The following is an 8,426-nucleotide window of genomic DNA, read 5'->3' on the forward strand; positions in this document are numbered from 1 at the left end:
GGGAACACTTTGGATTCAGTGAGAGCCTATTGCTCTCAGATCACTGTAAAAGACACAGTCCCAGTCTTCAGGGAACTTACACAATCTAATGGGGGAGCTAGGCTGACATAAATTGCCAAACATGCAATGGAAGCAGGAGGAAAATTATGATATAACTGGTAAGAGCAGAGAGCGGAACATAGGAAAGTATCGTGGCTTAGTGGAAAGAACATGGGCCAGGGACCAGATTCTAATCCTGGCTTTGCCACTTGCCTGCTGAGTGACCATGGGTAAGTCATTTAACTTCCCTGTGCCTTAGATCCCTCATCAGCTTTCCCCGTCCTACCTACCCCACTGAACTCATACTACAACCCAGCCCACAGACTTGTTCCTCTAATGCCAAGCGACTCAGTGTAGCTTGATCTCATCTATCTTGTCACTGATCCCTTGCCTACATCCTTCCTTTGGCCTGACAAATCTGACAGATCACGACTCACCCCCATCTTCAAAGCCCTAATAAAATTCTCTAAGAGACCTTCCCTGATTAAGCCCTGACTATCCCTATTCACCCTCCCTTCTATGTCACTTGTGTGCTTGGCTAAGAATCCCAGCACCATAGCATTTATGTACATATATATTTGAAATGTATTTTATTGTCTGTTTCCTCCTTTAAACTGTAAGCTCCCTGTGGCAGGGATTTTGTCTGCCAATTCGTGTTGCATTGGAGGGGCAGTGACTCTGTCAGAGAACAGGTCGAGGATGAAGGGAAACTTGCCGTGATGGAGTGGGGTTTCTCCATGCCGCACTTGGCTGGGGTTGCGGAGGGGGGAACAAGTGAAGGATAGGTGAGGGGGGATAGATGAGAGTAAGCTGACAGGATCCGATGCTGGGGATGGGCTGTTTGGGGCAGCGTTGGGAAAGAAGGGCAGGGATGGGCTGATTAGAAGGAGGGGCTCTGGGGGTCATGGGGTCCCAGAGGTTTCGAGCTGCAACTTTTAGGCCCCGATCCAGAGTTACCACAGAGTCCAGTTCCTGGTTAACAGCAACCCATCCCTGGCTTACATTTCCATGGCTTCCGGTCGCGGGTCCGGCCTGACAGTTGGGAAGGTAACTCCTCTCTGCGGAGGCTGGAGGAGGGTTCTCCTGCGTGAAAGAAAAAGAAAGAACTAAAAAGCCATTCCCAAGCAACTGGTGGAAGCTTCCCATTAAATTGCTCATGAGAAGAAGCAAAGAAGCAAATGGCTGCCTACCCTGCACAACGCAATCAATGTGAAATAACACCTTTCTCTGTTTCCAAGTTTCAATTGAATAATAGTTGCCCTTCCAACTTGCTGGAGCTGTCCTGACTCAACCAGCTCAGGATTTACAATAGCCAGATTACTGGCTCTTTTGAGAGGGAGATTCCAGATTCCAGTTGTCTCACACACAGGATGTGTTGCATTCCTGGAGTGATTAAAAACACTTCAGCCTTTCCTAGAAATGCCCTACAGAGAAGGTACAATGGCATTTAAATTGGAGATCAAGAGTTGTTCAGCTCTGGCTTTCGTTTGAAACAATGAACAAAATAAGTTCATGACCCTGTTAAAAGCTTTGGATCTATCAGCTGGCTCTGGGAATATTCTAGCTCCTGACCAAGAGGGAGGAGGAGCATTTTAACTAATAGGGAACAGATGATCTGGTTGGGCTCTGGAAGTGCTGTTGGATTGGTTCTTCCATGCCCTTGTGCTCCTGAGAGGCCTTCTGATTGGCTAGGAGGAGGGACAGAAACTTGGAGAGGATCCCAGTATCTTTTTTCCTTAGAGAACTGAATACCCCTCGACTTCATTTCAGAGTGAAACAACCACATCTTCATCAGAGTGTGATTATTTCACTACCAAGACCAGAATAGCTACAAATCTCTGTCACAATCTCAGGCTTCCCTTATTTTTTCAGCAAAACCTTTCCTAACTGGTGGAAGAATTTTCCGTTTTGTGGGTAGAGGTTAGATTCATGGCCCCTCTCAGGGTTGCACATGGAGATTTTCCAGTACTCTATCAGTCTCGACTACGAGAGGGAGAGTCAAGCAGAGGCATACCCATTCCATTCCTAGGTTGGGCAGTGGCTAGCGAGTGGGAGGCAATCTGCTACAAGTCAAAACTCACCTGTGACGGGCAGCAGCAGCATGGGAAAGAGTCAAGGGCAGAGACTTAGGTTTATTGTGCGGAAGGAGGCAATGGTAAACCCGCTTATCTATTTTCACCAAGAAAACTCTCTCCGGATGCACTAACAGAACGATTGCAGAGGGAGGTGGGGCATTTTGGGAGAGACATGTCCATGGCATCGCTATGGGCCAGAGATGACTCAACAGCATAAGACAAGACAAGTTAGATTCATGAACACTAAGAAGGCAAATTAAAACTTATTTATGGATGAAATTGACCTACTGTGGCATTTGTTAAACTCTTGCTCTATGCCAAGCACTGTACTAAATGCTGGAATTGAAACAAGTCGATCTGATCCAGAGCAGTCTCTATCCATTATGGGGCTCACACTTTAAAGGGGAGGGAGAACAAGTACATTACCCTCATTTCATGGATGAAGAAACTGAGGTGCTGAAAAGTTAAGTGACTTGCTCAAGGTCACACAGCAGGCAAGTGGCCGAGTCATGTCCTCTGTCCCGTGTCCTCTGGCTCCCAGGCCTGTGCTCTTTCCCTTAGGCTCTACTGCTTCTCACACTATGTGTGGTACCCTAGGCACCACACACATCAATAATTTTCAAGTGACCTTGCAACCCACATTCACAGGCAGTTAAATAGTTAAGACTTTCCCCACAAAGGCATGTAATGTGTAGTTCCACCCCAAAACTTTACCCCTCAAAATTATTCATTTTGGATGCTAGGAAAAGATAGTATATATAAAAGTTATTCTAGGACAAAAAGTTCAGTTGTCACCTAGAAGTTGCTCCTTTCCAGCTAACTGGTCTCTCAAAGTGCCACCCAACTTTGACTGTGCTTGACCTGACTGTCTTGTATCTACCCCAGAATTTGGCACACTTAAAATGCCTGCACTATTACTATATGAGGGTAGCTCAGCCTAAACCATCAAAACAACTGAAATGTGTGTCCTTCTGGAGGTAGGATATATCTTTTCTCCCCTTATTCACTGGTGTCTGAACAATGCTCAGTTACTAAGAGGCCAGAAAAAAATACAGTACCCTATTTGCATGAACCGATAATGCAAGATAGGTTCTCTCAGAGACACTTCCAATGACTGGTCTTCTAGACTGTGAGCCCACTGTTGGGTAGGGACCATCTCTATATGTTGCCAACTTGTATTTCCCAAGTGCTTAGTACATTGCTCTGCACACAGTAAGTGCTCAATAAATACAATTGATTGATTGTAGGGTCGCATTTGGCAGCACCAGAAACATCACTGTGGCATTTGTTCAGCATTCAGTACGGGTCAAGCACTAAGGTAGATAATTCCTGTCCTATGTGGCACTTGCAGTCTAAGTAGGAGGGAGAACAAGTATTTAATTCCATTTTACAAGTGAGGGAATTGAGGCACAGAGAAGGTAAGTGACTTGTCAGAGGTCACACAGGAGAGCAAGATTGGAATCCAGGTCTCCTGATACCTAGTTCTGTGCTCTTTCCACCAGGCCATGCTGCTTCTCAAGCACCATCTTCAAATCAGAGGGCAACATTCCAAGACCTAGTGACCCGAGGCCGGTCTGTCCCTGCCCTGCTGCAGAGTCCACTCCTGTTCTCCTGGTCACAAGTCTGAGAAGCAGCATGACCTAACACATAGAGTGTGGGCCTGGGGGTCAGAAGGACCTGGGTTCTAATCTTGGCTCTGCCACATGTCTGCTGTGTATCTTTGGACAAATCACTTAACTTCTCTGGGCCTCCATTGCCTCATCTGTAATTTGGGGATTAATGACTGTGAGCCCCATGTGGGTTGTGGTCTGTGTACAACCTGATTAGTATGTATCTATCCCAGAGCATAGTACAGTGCCCAGAACATAGAACACACTTAACAAATACCACTAAAAAAAGTCTGATCTGGGAGGATCCCACCTGTTGTTCTGAAGAATGAGATAGACTGCTGAAGCAACGTGGCCCAAGTGGATCCAGAGCTTAGTACAGTGCTTGGCACATAGTACGTGCTTAATAAATACCATCATCATCATCATAATAATAAAGCAAGGGCCTGGGAGCCAGAGGATCTGGGATCTAATTCTAGCTCCACAACTTGCCTGCTCTGTGACCTCAGGCAAGTCACTTAACTTCTCTGTGCTTCAGTTTCCTCAACAGCAAAATGGGGATTCAATATCTGTTCATCATCATCATCATCATCAATCGTATTTATTGAGCGCTTACTATGTGCAGAGCACTGTACTAAGCGCTTGGGAAGTACAAATTGGCAACATATAGAGACAGTCCCTACCCAACAGTGGGCTCACAGTCTAAAAGGGGGAGACAGAGAACAAAACCAAACATACTAACAAAATAAAATAAATAGGATAGATATGTACAAGTAAAATAAATAAATAAATAAATAGAGTAATAAATATGAACAAACATATATACATATATACAGGTGCTGTGGGGAAGGGAAGGAGGTAAGATGGGGGGGATGGAGAGGGGGACGAGGGGGAGAGGAAGGAAGGGGCTCAGTCTGGGAAGGCCTCCTGGAGGAGGTGAGCTCTCAGCAGGGCCTTGAAGGGAGGAAGAGAGCTAGCTTGTTCTCGCTCCTACTTAGACTGTGAGCCCCATGTGGGATAGGGACTGTGTCTGATCTGATTAACCTGTATCTACCCCAGTGCTTAGAACAGTACTTGACCTGTTGGAAACACTTAACAAATACTGAATGAATGAATGAATGGAAAATCTGGACACAGTGGAGGATTCCCAGATGGCTTGAACGAGTCAGTCAGTCAGTGGTATTTATTAAGTGCTTACTGGATGCAGAGCACTGCACTAAGCACTTGGGAGAGTACAATACAACAATAAATAGATACATTCCCTGCCCACAACAGGCCTACAGTCTAGAGGGGGAGGAGTCACTTGTGATGCCTGCAGCGGAGATACCTGGTGTTGACAAAAAGTATCCCAGCTCCAGTGTCCCGAGTAGCCCCGCTGAAAATGAGTGCTGCTGCAGGGGAAGGAGACCAGAGAAAGGAGCAGGACAAAGGCTGTAGCAGGCCAGGCGTGTCAACACCAGCAGTGTCCAGCCCCAATCCTCCATTAGAGAAGCTGCGAGTCCTGCCTGGGAGTAAAGCTATGCTGTCCAGAGGACCAGGGAAAATGTGCCCCAGTTCTGGGAAATGTCCAGGCTCCTCTGGAGAAAAGCTGCTGCTAAGAAGCAGCATGGCTCAGTGGAAAGAGCATGGGCTTGGGAGTCAGAGGTTGTGGGTTCTGATCCCGGCTCTGCCACTTGTCAGCTGTGTGACTTTGGGCAAGTCACTTAACTTCCCTGTGCCTCAGTTACCTCATCTGTAAAATGGGGATTAAGACTGTGAGCCCCACGTGGGGCAGGGAGCCTATCTCTGGGATCTACGTTCCATCTGCTGTAGGGCTAAGTATACAATACAGTGCCTGGCACACAGAAGGCGCCTAATATGCAATACCGTAGTAACAGTAATTCCATGTTATTATTATATAATTAATAATGATTGTGGAATTTGTCAAATGCCTACTATGTGCCAGGCACTGTACTGAGTACTGGAGTAGATCCACTGGGGGTTCTCAGTCTAAGAAGGAGGGAGAATAGGTTTTGAATCCCCCTTTTATAGATAAGGGAACTGAAGCCCAGAGAAGCAAAGTGACTTGCCCAAGGTCACACAGCAGCAGAAAAATGGCGACGCTGGTATTAGAACTCAGGTCCTTCTGACTCCCATATCTGTGCTCCATCCATTAGGCCACCCTGCTTCCAAAATAATATGCCCCTTAGCAGAGGAAGGTTTCAATCTTTCAACCTCTGGGTTATGGGCTCAGCATGCTTCCACTGCACCACTCTGTTCGCTCAGTATCACACACAATTTACTTAGAGAACAACCTGAGAAATTTTTATCACTCAACTGAAGTATGAACAGAAGTATGGAGTAAAGTATGAACGGAGAAGCAGTGTGGCCTAGTGGATAGAGCATGGGCCTGGGAGTCAGAAGGATCTGGGTTCTAATCCCTGCTCTGCCGCTTGTCTGCTGTGTGACCTTGGGCAAGTCACTTAACTTCTCTGTGCTTCAGGTACTTCATCTGTATAATGGGGATTAAGACCACAAGCCTTATGTGGGACAGGGATTGTGTCCAGCCTGATTAACGTATATCTACCCCAGCCCTAAGTACAGTGCCTGGTACATAGTAAGCACTTAATACCATAAAAAAAGAAAGAAAACAGATCTCAGTAGTCATAAGCCAACAGAATTAGTCCTAGAGCTTCTTGCCCTACTGTGTCCTTGTTCCCCATTTGCAAGACTCAGTAATTAGGCATAATTTACAACTGCTTTTTCTCATTGTTCCCTGCTCAGCACTGGCTAGGCAAGGCCAATGTATCTTCCTGCACAAAAACAAGGACTATCTCAAGCTCTGCTCACAGCAAAGGCTTAGTAATTATCCTTGACTGATTGACTCAAAATGCAGGTGCAAACTTAGTTACCCCTAAATTAATAATGATAATAATGCTAATAAAAATAACTGTGGCAATTGTTAAGTGCTTACTTTGTGCCAAATACTGTAATAAGTGTTGAGGTAGACATAAGATAATCAGGTACCACCTGGAGCTTGCATTCTAGGTTTGGGAAATGTATTAAGCACTGGGGGGAATACAATTTTATCGGGTGAGACAAAGTCCCTGTCCCACATTTGGTTTACAGTCTTAATCCCCATTTTTCAGATGAGGTAACTGAGGCCCAGAGAAGTGAAGTGACTTGCCTAAGGTCACACAGCAGACAAGTGGTGGAGCAAGATTAGAACCCATGACCTTCTGACTCCCAGGCCCGTGCTCTATCCACTAGGCCATGCTGCTTCACTGTTCTAAGTGGTGGGGTAAATACAAGACGATCAGGTCCCACACGGGGTTCACAGTCTAAATAGCGGGGAGAACAGGTATTGAATTCCCATTTTGCAGATGAGGGAACTGGGGCACAGAGAAGTTAAGTGACTTGCCCAAGGTTCCATAGCAAACAAGTGATGGAGTCAGGATTAGGACCCAGATCCTCTGACTACTACTAGTACTACAACCAATACCACTATTACTACTAAGACACCTTGTGACTACATACTGCTCTCATCACTCCTGCTTCTGACCCTTTGCCCATGTTCTTCCCTGGCATAAAACTCCTTCCCCCTTGAAATCCATCAATCAATTAATCACTGGAATTTATTGAATGCTTATGGTGCATGGTGCACTGTTCTAAGCACTTAGGCAACTATAATGCAATAGAGTTGGTAAACATGATCCCTGCCCTCAGAGGCTTACAGTCTAGTGGAAGAGCTTAATCTTCCACTGGAAGTAGACCACAACTCTACCCATCCTCAAAGCCCTCCTGAAATCCCCCCTTTTCCCAGAAGCCTTCCCCAATTAATTCCCAACATTCCAACCCATGTCAACCTAACAATCCCTGCTGTTGTTGTTGTCAGGCTGTCAAGTCATGTCCGACCCATAGCGATGCCATGGACACATCTCCCCCAGAATGCCCCACCTCCATCTGCAATCGTTCTGGTAGAGTTTTCGTGGTAAAATACGTAAGCAGGTTTACCATTGCCTCCTTCCACGCAATTAACCTGAGCCTCTGCCCTCGACTCTCTCCCATTCCGCTGCTGCCCAGCACAGGTGAGTTTTGACTTGTAGCAGATTGCCTTCCACTCTCTAGTCCCTGCCCAAGCTAGGAATGGAATGGGTAGGCCTCTGCTTGACTCCCTCTCCCATAGTTGAGACTGGTAGAGTACTGGAAACTCTCCAGGTGCAACCCTGAGAGGTGAAACAATCCCTGCTAGCACCTGTGAATTCACAACTAGCCTCTAATCTAACAATCAGTTGTTCATTCTATCATTAATTCAGCTCTATCCTGGTGACCTACACATGCTGCTCCCTACTGCAACTTTGCTCTTCCTTCTGCTTCCCTTATCTGTCAACAATTTATGCCCATCTATCTTCCTGCCTACCTTAGACTTTGAGCCTCATCTGGGACAGGGACTGAGTTTGATTGGAAAATCTTGTATTTACCCAACATATAGTTGAGCACTTGACAGTACAAATACCACAGGTATTTTTAATCATTATTCTGTGGGAGAGTGTAGTCCCTTAAAGACAAGGACCCACTTCACTTGCTTCTGGTCTATCTCCCAAGTGCTTTGTGCACTGTTCTGCACACAGTAGGTTACCAGTAAATACCAATCAATCAATCAATGGCATTTATTGAGTGCTTACTGTGAGCAGATGACTGTACTAAGCCCTCTGGACAGTAGGAT

General features: G+C 46.0%; 1 non-coding gene across 1 annotated transcript; it reads right to left on the minus strand.

The window, feature by feature from the left end:
• Positions 1 to 7,798: 7,798 nt before the first annotated feature.
• On the minus strand, positions 7,799 to 7,936 carry LOC119937437. Its single transcript, XR_005454106.1, has one exon. It is a non-coding gene; the product is annotated as a small nucleolar RNA SNORA7 (small nucleolar RNA).
• Between the last annotated feature and the right edge of the window lie 490 nt (positions 7,937 to 8,426).

Source organism: Tachyglossus aculeatus, chromosome 14, assembly GCF_015852505.1.
Source record: "Tachyglossus aculeatus isolate mTacAcu1 chromosome 14, mTacAcu1.pri, whole genome shotgun sequence".
Lineage (NCBI taxonomy): Eukaryota > Metazoa > Chordata > Mammalia > Monotremata > Tachyglossidae > Tachyglossus > Tachyglossus aculeatus.